General features: G+C 42.1%; 1 long non-coding RNA gene across 1 annotated transcript; it reads right to left on the bottom strand.

The window, feature by feature from the left end:
* Positions 1-3,952: 3,952 nt before the first annotated feature.
* On the bottom strand, positions 3,953-13,953 carry LOC146577255 (uncharacterized). The gene is made up of 3 exons (XR_014891643.1): positions 13,871-13,953; positions 7,194-7,299; positions 3,953-4,069 (listed from the first exon to the last, which is right to left on the bottom strand). It is a non-coding gene; the product is annotated as an uncharacterized LOC146577255 (long non-coding RNA).
* Positions 13,954-18,993: the final 5,040 nt, after the last annotated feature.

Raw genomic sequence — 18,993 nt, 5'->3', positions numbered from 1 at the left:
ACACATTTGCAATTTAGATCCAATGTTTCTGAGAGAAATAAAAATTGATAGAGATATATGCATGTGTTATTATATTTATGTGTCCCAGATAATTGTTTTTCATCTAGTCATGGGACACCCACCCCTTCCTCCCAAGTTAACTGCAGCCAAAGCGAGCTAGTGGGGGTATTTAGACACTCACAACCAGTGGGGTAAAAAGAGCAACCAAGAAAGTGGCAGCCTGCACGGCCACAGATGTGCTGGAGGAGCTAGAAGCTCTACCCATGGAGAAACTCCTGGAGAACCTTGCTAAGCCTAACAGGGGACAGGTACTTCTGCCCAACCTGGCAGCCACAAAGTGAACTCATTTAGGTAAAGATAACCACATGCACCTAACCAGCCTGCACCAGCCTGACATTTCTTCCTCCTAAGTAAAAACCAATGGATGGATTGAACTTAGAGTCTCAGCTCAGTTTTCTATTTTGACCACCTACACCCCAAGATACTCTTTTAAAAAGTGTTGTTTTCAGATCCCTTTGAAGTTCATAAAGGGCCTGTTCATTTTCATTCAGATGTTTTATTACATAAATGTTACTGTTTTCTTTTGATTTATGCTCCCACTACACTGCACCTCTACAAACAACAATGCCACGGACTGTCAGTTGCTTTTACATGCTGTGAACATGAGTAGTGTTCTGGCTCCTTAAGAGTCACCGCTCACGTTATGTAGTGTTATACAAGTTCATGCAATCTTTATTCGTTTCTGGCACACTGTTCATTTTATTTTGACATTCTACCGGAAGTGCTACTTCTCATTACTTCCTGTCTAACGGGAGAAGGACAGTTTGCTACTCCTGTGCCTGCCTATGCTGCCTCTTAAGCCAGCACAGTCTGTAAGTTGGCAGTAATGTTGTGTTTTACCGGTGAATGTTTAGCACTAACTGCCGTGTGTTGTTTGTGATATTTTGAGACAGTAAATTGACTCAATGATGTGCTTTATTAGTCATTAGCCTAAACGCTAATTAGCGCTAGCTAACCGCTAACGTTAGCTTGTTAGCTTGTTTCGTTCTGCTTTGCTTTGCATAGTAACAGGTCATAGCATCTTCTAATTGTAAGAATGTTTGCTTATATTAGCTCACATGGGATATTTTGTGTTTGTTTACAGTTTTACCATTCATCCATTCATGTATTTCTACAAAGCCATGCTATGCATCCAATCAAATAAATCCACCAGAAAGGAACAACGGTGTGGTTTTTCTACATGGGATGATGGTTGTCTGTCAGCCTAGTTAAGTGCGAGGGCAGAACAAGTAGGTTTGATCAGAGTTTCAATTATCAAAGAAAAGACAAACTGAGCAGAAAGAAGGAAAAAAAGACCAACTTCTTCCCAACTGACAAGAAAAATACTCGTCATGTTTTCATAATAAAGGCTCAGGCTCCCCATTTATGACAGCTTGGACCAATAATGTATGTTACACTGATGCTACTGTAGAGACCGGGTCAACATCTCTATTTAAATATAATTAATATACAAAACACAATAAAAGTTATACATGAATTATTCATTCTTTTTACTATTGATAAAATTCATGTATACTAATCAAAGTTATACATGAGTAACGACATTATTAATAATGATTAATAATAATAATTCTAATGCCAACATGATGACTGTTCATAGCTCCTGCTTTGAAATACTGAACTTAAACATTGACCTGATGAAAGATCACAATTCACAGTGGCCCACTGTCAGAATCATTCTGAATATAAACTCATCGAGTTAATCTGAACCTTTCTCAAATGTGCTGTGAATAAATGCTGCTGCAAACCACTGTGGGAAAGCTGTGTTATTATCATGGAAACATCTGTGACACAGAGGACGAGGACACAAAGGGACGACACGCAGAGGCTGTGTTAAAGTCAAAAATCCAAATCTTTAGTCCTAAACAGGCAGTGGTTACAAACAGGAAGATGAGCAGTCCATTAAACAGTCTACAGGGTCAAACATACAGAGAATTCAAACAGCTATTAAAAACAAATAAGTGGACACTGAAAAACTTCAGTGATGTGTGAGGCACCAAAGGGAAGCAGCTGAGTATATTCAATGAATTATCTTCAAATACAAAGACAGAAACTCCTACAGGCAGCATGCAAACTGAGCAGGATACACAAAGATCAGAGATTACAAAATAAATCAGAAAAGGATTTCAAACTTACTGAGAGCAAGGCCTCTGTTACAAATCTGTCTAATAGAAAAACATGCTGTACAGATACAATACGCTCAGTGTTCATGGTCATTTAAAAACTGGTCAAACTGATCAAAACTGATCAAAATACATTAAAACATAAACTTTATAATAGGAAACAGTTTTCAACCAACTGATGAAAAGAAAGCTAACCACTTGACATGAACACTACAGTATGACAGTTTTGAAAGCTTAAAATGGAACTAGGGGAAGAGTTTGATTCACAGCTGCCTCATCAGATTTTTACAGGAGATTCTATCTGAACTCTGTGGAGCCTGATCTCAAGCTTTTTGAGTCTGACACAGAAACCAGAGGATCTTTCTGTGTCTTCAGATTCACTGTGATCCAGTGATGGGAGTGATTTCAGCCCTGAGTGATCGCGCTGATGTTTGCACAGAGCAGACAATGAGGTGAATGTTTGGGCACATTGGTAACAGTGAAACAGTTTATTAGTAACGTGGGATCGTTTGTGTGCAGAGTATGAACTGAGATTCCTGAAGCTCTTGTCACACTGGTCACAGCTGTAGTTTCCTTCCATGTGTCCACGTTCATGAATGTTACGATTACCTGACTGTGAGAAGCTTCTCTCACAGTGTCTGCACTTGTGTGGTTTCTCTCCTGTGTGGACTCGTTTGTGTGTTTTAAGCTTCCATGCAGTGGTGAAGGATGACCCACACTGATCACAGACGTGCTTTTTAACCCCACTGTGAATCAGTTCATGTCGTTTTAAATGATGGGATGTGGTGAAGCTTCTCCCACATTCTTTGCAGTATTTCAGTTTGTCTCCAGTGTGTCTACGTTGATGTACTTTTAGGGTCTTTTGCTGACTGAAAGTTTTTCCACAGAGGTCACAATGAAAGTCTTTCCCACCACCACAGTGATGACAGGGTTGAGAACTGGATCCATCTGTGTCGCTCTGCTTTTAAACAAAGACACAAAGACAGTGTAAGTCAGTCCTTCAACATTTGTATCCTGAACGTCGCCTGAAATAAAGAGAATCTCTGCAGACGTCCAACTACATTTGACTGTTTCAGTTAACACACTCAGTTTACTGGGCTGCAATAACTACAATACTACCACCATAATACTACAGTAATACTAAAATCATAACTGAAAGGAAAATCTGAATAATCACTCAGAGCTGCTTTTCCATGCAGTAGAATTGCTAACATGCTAACACAGTTTAATGAGCAGAGTTGTTCCAAACAGTCAGGCTAAAATGACGAGATAACAATATAAATACGTACCTCACAGTAGCTGCACTTGTAGAGTCTCTTTCTGGTGTGGATCTGTTGGTGTCGTCTCAGGTCATGTGGAGATTTAAAAGTCTTCTCACACAGGTCACATCGACAAGGTCTCTCCTCAGTGTGGGTAAACATGTGTTGTTGTAACTGTGCGTCTGTTGTAAAGTATTTGCCACACTGTTCACAGCAGTACACATCATGTCTGGTGTGAATGCGTAGGTGTGTATTTCGGCTCCCTCTCCGGCTGAAAGTTTTTCCACAGATGTCACAGCTGTATGCCTTAATTCCAGAGTGGGTAACTAGATGACTCTGTAAGTGGCTACTGCGAGTAAAAGCTCTGCCACACTGATCACAGCTGTACGCTTTAACTCCACTGTGGATGAGTTGGTGTTTTTTTAGGGAACGCTTCAAGGAAAAAGACTTTCCACACAAGTCACAGCTGAACGGTCTCTCTCCAGTGTGGATGACCTGATGCTGTTTTAGTGAAGCCCTCACAGTAAAACCCTTCCCACACTCGTCACAGGTGTGTTTTTTCTCTCCCTTTCTTCTGTGAGGTTTGTCGGCCTCCTGAGAGCGCTGACTTCTGGCTCCATGTTGGTCCTGCAGTGACAGAGATACAAACAGAGGCAGTGAGTGAAATGCAGTCGTGGAACAAACTCAACCTTCAACCTCCATTAACACTAGTTTTAAACCTGAAGGTGGAGCGTGGCACCAAACACCTTAAAGGTCTCTTATCCCCACCTGCTGGTAGTTCTAACACATTACATCCAACCTGCTGTTAAAGATAATTCATGACTGTTCAAACACTAAAATCATGCCCATCACTCCTGATTGTACACACACACACACACACACACACACATTATTTTATAATTTAGATTATTTTGTTGTTTCCTATTACATATTTCTATAATTTGTATAGATTTATACAGAATTATTCAGTGATAATAAATCCTATGTTTGTTTATTCTAAACCTGTTAGCTTCCACAACAGATTTTGCTCGTCTTCCGTCAAATACTCACATAAAATATTACACAATAAAGTGGATTCAAGATATCCACATAATTTCACTCTTACATACACAGTGAGGTTTCACAATTGTTCAAATATAAGCAATCAATAATAATAATAATAATAATATCAATAACATTGAGGCACATTACACAAATTTCAAAAACAAATCATGTCTTACAATATTTACAACAACTAAAAGCTCTGTAAATCGGCTTTTAAGTGTTCATTGAAGTTTTGAATAATTCTCTAATTTTTTAAGGCAACTTATTCCACTTAAAAGTTGCTCTAAATGTAACAGTTTTACAAAACGTTACTTTTAACTCGAGCATTTACTAAATTGCAGCTTGTTGAAAACTGTGTAATATGATGATGTATTTCATCTGGATACTGCAGCTGAGCAGAATAAATGTGGTGTGTTTAACAGAATTGCTTTCTTTAGAACTACAAGTAAGCCATAGAATATTTTAGCCTGTACAGGAAGCCAAGAAAGGTTATTATGCATTTGATCAATATTAGTATAGTATGAACATCTTCACACATCTGGACGCCTTATTCTGGACTAACTGAAGTCTGTTAAGATCTGTCTTATTAGCTGCTGACCAAATGATTGAACAATACTCCAGATGAGACATTACTAGTGCATTAATGACATCTTTCATAATGAAGAAGTGATACACAAAGAGCATTTCATAGCCATAGCTATGCCTTGTCGGCAGAGTTATGTGACATTAGTGATGTTTGTACTTTCAGCGTTAACTTGGTTTTAAAGCCTTTAAAATATACGCCGTTCAATAGTCGACCTTAATCTGACAGAGAATGTGATGATTTTGTGGATAATTAAAGTCAGTCATATATCCACAAACACAACAAGCTGAAAGTCAGTGATGCTGCTCGGTTTGCAGTCCTGAACATCACGGCACAAGCAGGATCCACTGCACTGTTAATGTTAGCTGTGTTATATTGCTGCCTCTGTTCGGTGGTGTCGAGCCAAACGCACTTTAACGTGTGTTTGAACGAGCTGACGGTTCACTCGTTAAGCTGAAAGAAAGATGCTTTAATCACAGCAGTCACACATGTGTCCACTGCACCATCTGGAACTCTTCTTGTTTACACTCGTAATAACACAAACACTAAATCCTGCTTCTCTGCTGCTGTTGTGTAGCAGTGTGTACACCTGAGACTGTCACCTGTGTCTGTCCTGCACTCTCTCTCTGTTTCTTTCTCTCTGATTGTGGAATAAAAGTATGAACATGTGTTTATAAGTTACACTTGTGTTTGAATCCTGCAGCTTATCACACATTTGATTTCCATGTGTGACGACTGCAAGTGTCCAGAGTGAGGACAGACTGAGGGAGCCACTGCTGCACATCATCTGTGAGGCTTTGCAGCCCTGATGATCCACCAGGACAAACTCAGCAGTGGTAAATGGCCTGTATTTATATAGCGCTTTTACTAGTCCCTAAGGACCCCAAAGCGCTTTACATATCCAGTCATCCACCCATTCACACACACATTCACACACTGGTGATGGCAAGCTACATTGTAGCCACAGCCACCCTGGGGCGCACTGACAGAGGCGAGGCTGCCGGACACTGGCGCCACCGGGCCCTCTGACCACCACCAGTAGGCAACGGGTGAAGTGTCTTGCCCAAGGACACAACGACCGAGACTGTCCAAGCCGGGGTTCGAACCGGCAACCTTCCGATTACAAGGCGAACTCCTAACTCTTGAGCCACAATCGCAATCGCCCCACAGTGTGTGAGGAAGAGGAGGAGGAAGAGCCAGCAGCAGCTGACAGATGGAGAGAATAGACAGACTGTTCCCTGTTTGTGAAGGACTGCTAGGAAAGTTTAACATAACTGTCTGTGCTGAATCAGTCTTATTAGGTAATGTTCAAATAATGTGATCATCCCAGTGTTTTCAGTGTGGGAGAAAGTACTCAGGGCCTTCAAGTTACACACTATGAAAGGCAGCAATAAGTTTAATGTTCAGAAACCTAAAGTCTGTATCAGCAGCAGAATGGAGCTAAAAATAAATGTTGGTTTCAGTTCTATGAAGCTTTGAGTATTTTGGATCAGCAGCTGCTGTGTTTGTTGCATCATATTGCTGTAACTGTTTATATGCTTTATATATTCTGAGCTAAGTTGATCTATAGTGTTACATGATACACTCTAATAGAGGTACGAGAGAAGAACATTTTTGTACCTATAGGAACATTTTTTTAAAATGTTCCCTTAAAAGTACATTACTGGTCTTTAAAAGTCCAGAAATGCCCCTTTAAAGGTTCAATTTGAAATAAAGTACAAATCTGTATTATAAAAACTTAAGCAGCAACTTCTCCAGGTTCCAATATTTATGCAATTCTCAAACCTTTTGGCCACGACTGTATAACCTCTTCTGAAGTTTAGTGGATATTATACATGGTTATGCTCAGGATGTGTCGGCCAGTTTCCACTGGAAACGCCTTTTGGTTAAACTGTCAGCGAGGAATTTGCATTTGCACTGTTACATTTTTATATAACTTTAATGCACATAAACAACAGCTGCTTGTTTCAGTGAAAATACATTGATGGGTTTTTAATAAAGTTGTGCAGCTGTAAAGTATTTTGTCTGGTGTCAATTATATCGTCAGCTACATCGTTATGGCAAATGTTCAAATGTATATGGTGATAAATATCTTTGGTCATATGGTCCTGCTCTGTCTGTCACCTTCTGTGTTGAGCTCATTGTTTCCTCTGTAGTGGCTGAGCTGAGTCCAAGTAGCTGAAAATGTTCCTCTGCTGCTCCGTCAGACTCTCCTCCTCCTGCTGATCAGCTGGGACACAAAACAGATCTTTGTTAGGCTCCACACTGCACTGAAGAGTCAAAGTGTCTCATATGTTCATCTGACAAGTAAAAGAACACATTTTTGTTTCCCGAGGTGGGCAACTTGTTGGAAACAAACACAAAAGGTTTGAGCACTGATACCTGCCATTGCTGCCATTGAAAGATGCAACGCCAGCAATGTGGATTGTCAAGACTCAAACCAATCATCAAGCAAAGACAACAGGGATCATTTGTTTCTGTTTATTTAGCATTCACAGCATTTGTAGTTGCCTTCTGTGCAGGGGAAGTCCACGCACACTGTGTGGTACCGCCATCCGCAGAAGGTGCATTCAACCTCTGTAAGAGAAACGAGGTTGTCTGAGACTGAAATGATATTCACTAAAGAAGTGGTGATTTGTAAAACTTCACATTTTGATCCGGGACGTACTCTGCATGAAAACAAGCGCTCACTCTTCCTGCTCAACAAATGACAAGGGCGGAGCCTTATACCACGTGATACAGAAGCTGTGCCGTGTGATGCTAAAATTAGCAGGGAAAAAACAACGGAGAGCACGTCAGGGATGACGAGAAAGTGACAGGAGAAAATCCGTCCCGGTCAACCACCCAAACATCAATAACGGGAACCTTATACAGCGCTTCCCTATACACGTCGAACTCCCGCAGGCACAAAGACATTACGGAGGCTATCACTTATCACCTGACCAAAGATATGGCTCCATCAACACTGTGCAAAACGAGGGATTTAGGAAAACGATCAACACCCTAGACAAACGCTACACAGTGCCGTCCCGCAACTATTTTTCTATTGTTGCACTACCTGCTCTGTACACGCAGCGTCGAGCAACGGTGGAGACGGAATTTCAAGCAGGACAACATTTTGCTGCAACAACAAAACGTGAGACATTTGTTGTTTTATGTTTATTTATTGTTATGACAGAATCATGATCTCAATTCTAAGCCAAAAAATCGTGATTCTCATTTTATGCAAAATCGTGCAGCCCTAACATTAACACAAAACTATTGTTTCACCAGAGAAACACACATGATTCAAATGTAGCATATTTGCAGCGCTGGAGGCCAGGATTACTGAATTGGAGACTCGGCTTCGCACCCTTCATTCACCCGTAGCTAGCCAGGCCCCTGTAGCTGGTGCAGCCGAAAATAGCGTAGGCCCCGCTAGCTGTTCCCCGGCAGGTCCCGAGCAGCTGGGGAAACAGGGAGGCTGGGTCACGGTGAGGAGGAAGCATAGTCCTAAACAGAAGCCCCAGGTACACCACCAACCCGTTCATGTGTCTAACCGTTTTTCCCCACTCGGCGACACACCCGCCGGGGGTCAAACTCTGGTAATTGGCGATTCTGTTCTCAGACATGTGAAGCTAGAGACACCGGCAACCATAGTCAATTGTCTTCCAGGGGCCAGAGCAGGCGACATTGAAGGAAATTTAAAACTGCTGGCTAAGGGTAAACGTAAATTCAGTAAAATCATAATTCACGTCGGCAGTAATGACACCCGGTTACGCCAATCGGAGGTCACTAAAATCAATATTGAATCGGTGTGCAACTTTGCCAAAACAATGTCGGACTCTGTAGTTTTCTCTGGTCCCCTCCCCAATCAGACCAGGAGTGACATGTTTAGCCGCATGTTCTCCTTAAATTGCTGGCTGTCTGAGTGGTGTCCCAGAAACGATGTGGGCTTCATAGATAATTGGCAAACCTTCTGGAGGAAACCTGGTCTTGTTAGGAGAGACGGCATCCATCCCACTTTGGATGGAGCAGCTCTCATTTCTAGAAATATGGACAAATTTATTAAACCCCCCAAAATATGACTATCCAGAGTTGGGACCAGGAAGCAGAGTTGCAGTCTTACACGCTTCTCTGCAGCTTCTCTCCTCCTGCTACCCCCCCAAAAACCCATCTCCATAGAGACTGTGTCAGCTTCCAAAAAGACAAAAAACAAACTAAAAACCAGCAACAAACAACTTAAACATAAACAATTACAAAGAAAGAACAATACAGTATCCACATCTGAACCAAAGAGTAAAACAGTGAAATGTGGATTATTAAATATTAGGTCTCTCTCCTCCAAGTCTCTGTTAGTACATGACTTAATAATTGATCAACAAATTGATTTACTCTGCCTTACAGAAACCTGGTTGCAGCAGGATGATTATGTTAGTTTAAATGAATCAACACCCCCGAGCCATTCTAACTACCAGAAATCTCGAAGCACAGGCCGAGGGGGCGGTGTGGCAGCAATTTTTCACACCAGCCTATTAATTAATGAAAGACCAAGACAGACTTTTAATTCATTTGAAAGCCTGATGCTTAACATTGTCCACCCCAGCTGTGAAACTCAGAAACCAGTCTTACTTGTTATCATCTATCGTCCACCTGGGCCTTACACAGAGTTTCTGTCTGATTTCTCAGACTTTATATCTAATTTAGTTCTGAGCTCAGATAAAATAATTATTGTGGGTGATTTTAACATCCACGTAGATGCTAAAAATGACAGCCTCAACATGGCATTTAATCTGTTATTAGACTCAATTGGTTTCTCTCAAAATGTAAAAGAACCCACCCACCACTTTAATCACACTCTAGATCTTGTTTTAACATATGGCATCGAACCTGAACATTTAACAGTGTTTCCTGAAAACCCTCTCCTGTCTGATCATTTCCTGATAACATTTACTTTTACAATAATTGATTACACAGCGGTGAAGAGTAGACTTTATCAAAGTAGATGTCTTTCTGAAAGCACTGTAACTAAGTTTAAGAATATAATCCACCCACTGTTATCATCTCCAATGCCCTGTACCAACACAGAGCAGAGCAGCTATCTGAACGCTACCCCAACAGAGGTCGATTATCTTGTTAATAATTTCACCTCCTCACTACGTACGACTCTGGATACTGTAGCTCCTGTGAAAACTAAGGCCTCAAATCAGAAGTACCTGACTCCGTGGTATAATTCTCAAACACGTACCCTAAAGCAGATGACTCGTAATCTGGAGAGGAAATGGCGTGTCACAAATCTAGAGGATCATCATTTAGCCTGGAGAAATAGTTTGCTGCTTTATAAGAAAGCCCTCCGCAAAGCCAGAACATCTTACTATTCATCACTGATTGAAGAAAATAAGAACAACCCCAGGTTTCTCTTCAGCACTGTAGCCAGGCTGACAAAAAGTCAGAGCTCTTTTGAGCCAACCATCCCTTTAACGTTAACTAGTAATGACTTCATGAACTTCTTCACAAATAAAATTTTTATCATTAGAGAAAAAATTACCAATAATCATCCCACAGATGTAATATTATCTACAGTTACTCTTAGTACCATTGATGTTAAGTTAGACTCTTTTTCTCCAATTGATCTTTCTGAGTTAACTTCAATAATTACTTCCTCCAAACCATCAACGTGTCTTTTAGACCCCATTCCTACAAAACTGCTCAAAGAAGTCCTGCCATTAATTAATTCTTCGATCTTAAATATGATCAACCTATCTCTAATAATCGGCTATGTACCACAGGCCTTCAAGCTGGCTGTAGTTAAACCTTTACTCAAAAAGCCATCTCTAGACCCAGCAGTCTTAGCTAATTATAGGCCAATCTCCAACCTTCCTTTCATATCAAAAATCCTTGAAAGAGTAGTTGTCAAACAGCTAACAGATCATCTGCAGAGGAATGGTTTATTTGAAGAGTTTCAGTCAGGTTTCAGAGCTCAGCACAGCACAGAAACAGCTTTAGTGAAGGTTACAAATGATCTTCTTATGGCCTCTGACAGTGGACTCATCTCTGTGCTTGTCCTGCTAGACCTCAGTGCAGCGTTCGATACTGTTGACCATAATATCCTATTAGAGCGATTAGAACATGCTGTAGGTATTACAAGTACTGCGCTGCAGTGGTTTGTATCATATCTATCTAATAGACTCCAATTCGTGCATGTAAATGGAGAGTCCTCTTCACACACTGAGGTTAATTATGGAGTTCCACAGGGTTCAGTGCTAGGACCAATTCTGTTTACATTATACATGCTTCCCTTAGGCAGTATCATTAGAAGACATAGCATACATTTTCACTGCTATGCAGATGACACCCAGCTCTATCTGTCCATGAAGCCAGATAACACACACCAATGAGTTAAACTGCAGGAATGTCTTAAAGACATAAAGACCTGGATGGCCGCTAACTTTCTGCTTCTTAATTCAGATAAAACTGAGGTTATTGTACTCGGCCCTGAAAATCTTAGAAATATGGTATCTAACCAGATTCTTACTCTGGATGGCATTACCTTGGCCTCCAGTAACGCGGTGAGGAACCTTGGAGTCATTTTTGACCAGGACATGTCCTTCAACGCACATATTAAACAAATATGTAAGACTGCTTTCTTCCATTTGCGCAACATCTCTAAAATTAGAAATATCCTGTCTCAGAGTGACGCTGAAAAACTAGTTCATGCATTTATTACTTCCAGGCTGGACTACTGTAATTCATTATTATCAGGATGTCCAAAAAACTCACTGAAAAGCCTTCAGCTAATCCAAAATGCTGCAGCAAGAGTCCTGACAGGGACTAGAAAGAGAGAGCATATTTCTCCTGTTTTGGCTTCCCTTCATTGGCTTCCTGTTAAATCCAGAATTGAATTCAAAATCTTGCTCCTCACATACAAGGTCTTAAATAATCAGGCCCCATCTTATCTTAATGACCTTGTAGTACCATATCACCCTATTAGAGCGCTCTGCTCTCGCTCTGCAGGCCTACTTGTTGTTCCTAGAGTATTTAAAAGTAGAATGGGAGGGAGAGCCTTCAGTTTTCAGGCCCCTCTTCTGTGGAACCAGCTTCCAGTTTGGATTCGGGAGACAGACACTATCTCTACTTTTAAGATTAGGCTTAAAACTTTCCTTTTTGCTAAAGTATATAGTTAGGGCTGGACCAGGTGACCCTGGATCCTCCCTTAGTTATGCTGCAATAGATGTAGGCTGCCGGGGGATTCCCATGATGCATTGAGTTTTTCCTTTCCAGTCACCTTTCTCACTCACTATGTATTAATAGACCTCTCTGCATTGAATCATATCTGTTATTAACTTCTGTCTCTCTTCCACAGCATGTCTTTATCCTGTCTTCCTTCTCTCACCCCAACTGGTCGCAGCAGATGGCCGCCCCTCCCTGAGCCTGGTTCTGCCGGAGGTTTCTTCCTGTTAAAAGGGAGTTTTTCCTTCCCACTGTCGCCAAAGTGCTTGCTCATAGGGGGTCATATGATTGTTGGGTTTTTCTCTGTATCTATGAAGCGCCTTGAGGCGACTTTTGTTGTGATTTGGCGCTATATAAATAAAATTGAATTGAATTGAATTGAACATGAAGAGAGAGAAAGAGACAATAAGAGCTACCAAACAGTCGTCATAATTCGTCACACAATGAGAAAAGGACAAATCAACAAGTAACAATGACTAATTAATATTAAAATCTGTAACATAATGTATTGTTTGGAGTTTAGTCTGATTGGTTCAGGATGACCTGCCATTATCCAATCACACGTCTGCTTACCTGCATCTTTTCTCTTTTTTCTAACCTGAGAACCTGATGGCTTTGAACTTTTGTTGTCCATCTTCCATTGGTTTGAATTTTGCGCTCCAGTACAAACACAAATCCCCCAACCCGAGGATCAGCACAATTAACCTAACAGACCTACACCTTAGTTCACAGATTCACTTTGTCTAAGGTTGATTTCTGGGATTTCACACAACCCAGGATTCAGATCGTGAATCCATGATGGGCTTGGATTTACATCATTATAAATGAAATGTGCTCTACTTGGAAGCAGCCGGCCCCGCCCCTTTTGACGGGTTGTGTGAGACTTTAAATCATCAAACTGTAAATTATAAATTAAATTGTTATTGATCCTTTACCCCGAGTCCTAAAGTGTAGATTTATTTTCTTCTTATATTTATTGTTTGTTTACTTGCACCGCTGTAACTGCAGCCTCGTCGTCTCGTCTCTCTATATGCTGGACTGTCTGTAGCGGAGATGACAATAAAGTTTACTTTGACTTCAGCAGCGCGCAGGCGCACCGAGGGCTCTCAAGCTCACTTTATAGAATTTAGAAAAAACATCGGTGCAGATTATAAGTCTGTATCATAATATCTGTTTGTTGTTTTTATTTTGTTTTGCGAGTTGGTTATTAGATGCCGCTCCAGCCAGCCAGAGACTCCCTGCCCTCTCCTCCCTGTGCCGCCAGCAGCAGGCGCACCTCGCAAACTGAGGGCGCCCTTACTCCCAGCAAATGGCTGATAGAAAACCGATCGGTGCCTACGAATTTCCCAATATGCGCTGGCATGACGTCGGGGAAGCATGGGTACGACCGATTCTTTTATTTTTTTCTTGCCAATGCCCGTGATGCCCCCCCACCACGATGCATTCTATTGGTTTGCACACTTACACACACCCAGCTGTGGTTTCCTGTTTTGCTGGACTCTGGAGAGCCCCGCCTTTAACGCTCTTCTCTCACAGAGAGCAACAGAAAACTTGGAAAAACTCCAGATTGACTGAACTCAGTTCAAAGTTACCTTGACACCTTTAGATGTGAGACGTAGTGATGGTCCGCTTGAAGCTGACGCTCCGGTGCATGTGTCAGAAAGATCAACGCGCTGCTTCAGAAGCACCGTGTCGAGGCTTGATTCGTTTGGCCAGAGTCACGTGATCAGTGACGTCTGAAGCTTCGTTTAGAACGTACCTTTTTTTAAATCGAACTTTATTGAAACACAATGAGTATACAACATACAAACAGATGAAGTTTACAAAAGAACAGAACATGAACATACAGAACAGCAATCTTTAAAGCCTGAGGCAATCGTGTTAAACACACGCGAGATGCTCACGTAAATCCAAGAGCTGCCCTTTTTTGTTCCCTTTTTTTCTCAGTGTGTTCCTCCTTCAGTTTGTCAATATAAAATTGTACTTAGTAGTCAGTATAAGCTTTGAGTGATATAAGTTTGTATGTGACAGAATACTGCATGATGACCTTTTGATGACTTAGACTTGATAAATTCTTCCTCACAGCGATAATAGCTGAACCAGCTGTGATTATTTCACTCCTGCCAGGAATAGGAGAGCTGGACACTTTGATCTGCACTAACAAGAAGAGAACCACACACACACTCCCTACACACTAACATCCCTCTGCCTATGAATAGATGTATTCACTGTTGTATTACGTTTGTATATAAATAAAGAAAAGTGCAGGAACAGAGCGCACATCACAGGCCCCACTCTGGTGGGAGCATCTGTGTTCATGCCCTTGCAAGTAAAATCTGCAGCGTCTGTGTGTTTCTACCTTTAGATTCTCCGCTGAAGAAGTGTCTTTAGAATAAATCTCTTGACACAATTAAATCTCAATCACAAAATGTGGCGCTCCGAAATAAGACTCACACCGTTAATTCATCATTTTCACTCTGCGCCACTGCTCTTTATCAGGCCGTGTGAAGCACAGCAAACAGTTCAGTCGAGGCCTTGAGCCACAAACAGACGTTGTTTTCATAACCAAACTGCTTTAGACCCTGTCCCCTAAATCTGCACAAATGCCCTCTGGGTGACATGAAATGCATTTAACCAATAAACAATCAATGGCTTCTTGTTGTTGGAACAGATGCTGTGTTTGGATGTTTGTGTGCAGCATTTTGTGTGTCAGCATAAGCATCTGTTAGTAAAGCATTCTTCATTGCACAAGTGTGTGTGTGTGTGTGTGTGTGTGTGTATCACTCTTCATTGCACAAGTGTGTGCATGTGTGTGTGTGTATCACTCTTCATTGCACAAGTGTGTGCATGTGTGTGTGTTTGTATCACTCTTCATTGCACAAGCGTGTGCATGTGTGTGTGTTTGTATCACTCTTCATTGCACAAGCGTGTGCATGTGTGTGTGTGTGTGGATCACGTCTCAGTGAATTGAATCAGCATTTCGACTTGTGTGCGTGTGTGTGTGTCATTTCTCACTCAATCAACGAGTGCAGATGTGTTCATATGTGTGTTTCTCTTCATTCTGAGTCGGTGTGTGTAGATGTGTGTGTTGGTTTACTTAACAGTAAATTACCATGGTAACATATAGCATGAATTTAACCTGCTCTGGCTTCAATTAGGGAATTATAAATGGGTAGTGTTGGCAACTTGTGACGCACCAGAAAAGAGCTGCTATGCTAGTAAATTGTAGCCTAAATGGAAGCAGGGAGACAAAACAGCAAACATGTCACAGATAGACCATTATCAAAACTCTAAGATTAGGACACAGCAGAATCTGACTGATGAAAACTGAGTGTTTCTTTGAGTTTGTCATGATGTGCTGTGTGACATGCAGGAAGGACCCAAATGAAGGGCTCACAGATGGAAACTTAAAGCGTAGCTTCATTCGCTAGAAATACTTTCATAGGAAATTAACAGAAAAACTAGAAACTAAACTAAACTCAAGAAACGAAGGAAAAACAAAAGCAGGAGCACAGAAGCACGGACTAGATACAGGACACAGTGACAAGAGTTAGTAGAGAAATGACTGGAACAAGAAAAAACATGAAGACAGAACTAAAGCTACACTTGACTTGACTCCAGCAAATCCTGCTTCCTCCCTGGGGCCTCCTCATGCCCCAAAACCCTCTGGACACCCAGGAGGCATCATAGTCAGATACCCAAAGCACCGTAAAAGGGGTCAATCAGCATTCTGCAGAGGTTGGCTGGCCTCTGCCTTAGATATAAGGGGAGGAGCAGGTGGTCAGAGTAGAGCAGCTGCTCCTCTGCATCGAAAGGAGCCATTTATTGCCTCAGTTTCAGCTTCAGTGGTGTTAACTGTCTGAGAGTAAGGCTCAAATCTAAAAATATATGTAGAAAACACATCAAATATAGCATGCTCAATCGTAGCTAAGTCCATGTGCAAAACATATTTAAAGTCACCAAGTACAGTGCAGGTGTGCGTCTCCTCTGCAGGGAGAGTTCAGGTCCAGGATCAAACAGGGACATCAGGAACAGAAGCAGCTCCATTGATCCGACTCCTCTGATGGCTGAGCGATCAGTTCATAGATCCTCTGAACTGTGACAGAGGTCTCACTCTGGAGGAAGCTCTCAGCACTTTCCAGCAGCTCCTCCATCATGGAGGACGTTCCCTCACTGTAACAGGTGGAGGAGAGAGGAGAGGAAGCACAGGTGGATCCTCTGAGGAAGAGGAGCGTTCCTACAAACCACGTGATCACATGAGCAGAGGGGCGTGGCCTTCAGTGGTAGTAATAAAGGAACAGTCCACATGTTCCACTTTGAAGGCTCCAACAAAAAAGACCTGTGATCACTTTGACTCAGTATGATGGATTCTTTGGATTTGCCTTTGTTTCTCTGGCTTTTCTTGTGTGTCTGTAGCTGTGTCCCAAAACGTCAGCCGCATCCTTCGGAGGACCCGGCCTTCCTAGCCTACGTGGGCCGGTGTTAAGTCTAATTGTTGAATGTTGCCATTGTGTTTCTTAAATTTGTACAGTCTTAGTTTAAGCAGTATGATCAAAGCCATTCCTTAGATTCTGACTCTGACCACCTCTCCAGCCACTCTGTGCTGGGGGAGGTTTTATTGTAGATACATCCTTTCTGAAAGGTCTGTTTCTTCTGATGTAAGCTTCCTGGGTTTATGACCCTTTGATCAGCAGACACACACACACACACACACACACTCAGTGTATGTCATTTACATACAGTGCCTTGTCTTTGTAACCAAAGGGGGGTTGCAAGGGGAGGTGTTTTGTAAACTATTGTTTGAAGTTTGTCAATAAAAGGCAGCGAGAGGAGGCCACCATTGTGGTCATTTCGACGTGCTGGTCACAGATGGAAGGGCCTCCCTTGCGCAAGAAATCGATCGAACACTGTTGCCTTGTTTTTCTTTCATGGGAATAAGTCCTGGATACAACGGGGTCTGAGTTTAGACCCAACAGCCGGGTCCTGCAAAGACCGAGAAGGCCAGAAGTGCGAGGCTGTGAAATGGGATGGTCCAGCCTTCAGATCTGTGTCACCGCTGTGTGGGTGGAGTTTAATAAACTCGCCGTCTGCTCCTTGCTATCTAAAATATTACAGGACACTGGAGTAAACTCTCGACCGTCTCACACTTCTGTTTCATCAGTTTTCTGTTTGACGTTTATTCAGCTGTGTGAAAATCCCGGAGGAACTTTGATCTCAGCCAAACCGATTTACTCCGGAACAAATGAAACACAGAAAAAAGGCAAACAATTACATTTTTAAGTTATCCGAGTGACTTATGGTAAATGGCCTGTACAGTGCTTTACTTGGTCCTAAGGACCCCAAAGCGCGTCACACATCCAGTCATCCACACATCCACACACTGGTGATGGCAGCTACAGTGTAGCCACAGCCGCCCTGGGGCGCACTGACAGAGGCTGCCGGACACTGGCGCCACCGGGCCCTCTGACTTATATATCATGTTTAACCTGAGTAGCCAAAGAGCAGGGGTCTGAAAACGATGAAGCTGGGAGTCCGCTGCTCTCGCCGGCTGGAGTGACCATTGAACCCCCCGGCTTGCTATCGAGCGGGTGGGTAACAGACGTCTCCGAAAACGTCGGAGCGCTTTTGCAAATATGCGATGTCTTGATGAACCCAGCAGATATTTTAAGTTTACATAGCTACTTTCTCCCCTTAATATATGTTAAAATTTTATTTTGTGGCCCAGAAAGATTAATAAGACTAATTTTAAAACTTAGTAGCGGCCGCCATTGTTGGCAGCTGAAATTAGCTGGGCCGCGCTATGAATTCTGGGATATGGTGGGCCACGAAGGACACACCCGACCCATCCTTCAAACTCGGGGGAATGAAGGACGCATTTGAAGAAGTCGAGGAATCGGGACAGCCTTCGTCGCCTGGCTGTGACGTCATCGGCCTTCAAATGCGGCCTCCGGAGGATGCAGCCGACGTTTTGGGACACAGCTTGGGTGTCTTTGTTGGTCATGTGACCTCCCAGGGACTACACATGGAAACGAGCAGTTTAGCTCAAATCTGGCAGGTTTCCATCGTCTGTTTTTGTCCTGATGTCCATGAACATGAACACTGTCCCTGTCAAACACGTCCAGATAATCTGATCCAGTGTTGTTCTTCTTCTGTGGTGTTTGTGATGGAGCAGCAGCTGCTGATCCTGATGTCCTCCACCAAGGGGGCAGCAAATTCAGCTGACTGTCATCATTTATTAAAAAGATGTAACAATGTGACATAATGCAATATAATAGTGTCAGTTACACATTGTGGGTTGCACTGTGGCCAGAATGGACATTACCTCCTGCCTAATGGAAGCTGTCAGCCATCCTGCAACCATGAATTAGATAAGCAGAAGTGAAGGGATTGTTAACAACAATTTAATAATAAAATGTAATGTGATAGTTGCACTTTATTAGCTACCCACAATCGTATGAATAATAACCATGAATGCACTGCATGCTCATAGCAAGTTCTTTAGGTTTAAAGTGAGATCCTGCTTTAAAGGGCGCTTCATCTGCTGGGAATGACATGTTTCTTCTAGTATGTAAGGCTCAGCCCATCTTACTGGGACTTACTTTTGTAGATCCACATGCTCTAAACCTGCTGCTCCATGATTGGTGCAGAAGCTTTAAGCAAATAACAAATAACAAATAACAAATAATGACCATGGACTTAGTTGTTACTACAATAA

The sequence above is a fragment of the Mchenga conophoros genome, linkage group LG3, assembly GCF_057382185.1.
Source record: "Mchenga conophoros isolate Kocher_MC1m ecotype Shallow Benthic linkage group LG3, M_conophoros_male_GT1.1, whole genome shotgun sequence".
Taxonomy (NCBI): Eukaryota; Metazoa; Chordata; class Actinopteri; order Cichliformes; family Cichlidae; genus Mchenga; species Mchenga conophoros.
The sequence above is the reverse complement of the archived record's forward strand: the minus strand, read 5'-3'. Positions and strand labels throughout refer to the sequence as shown.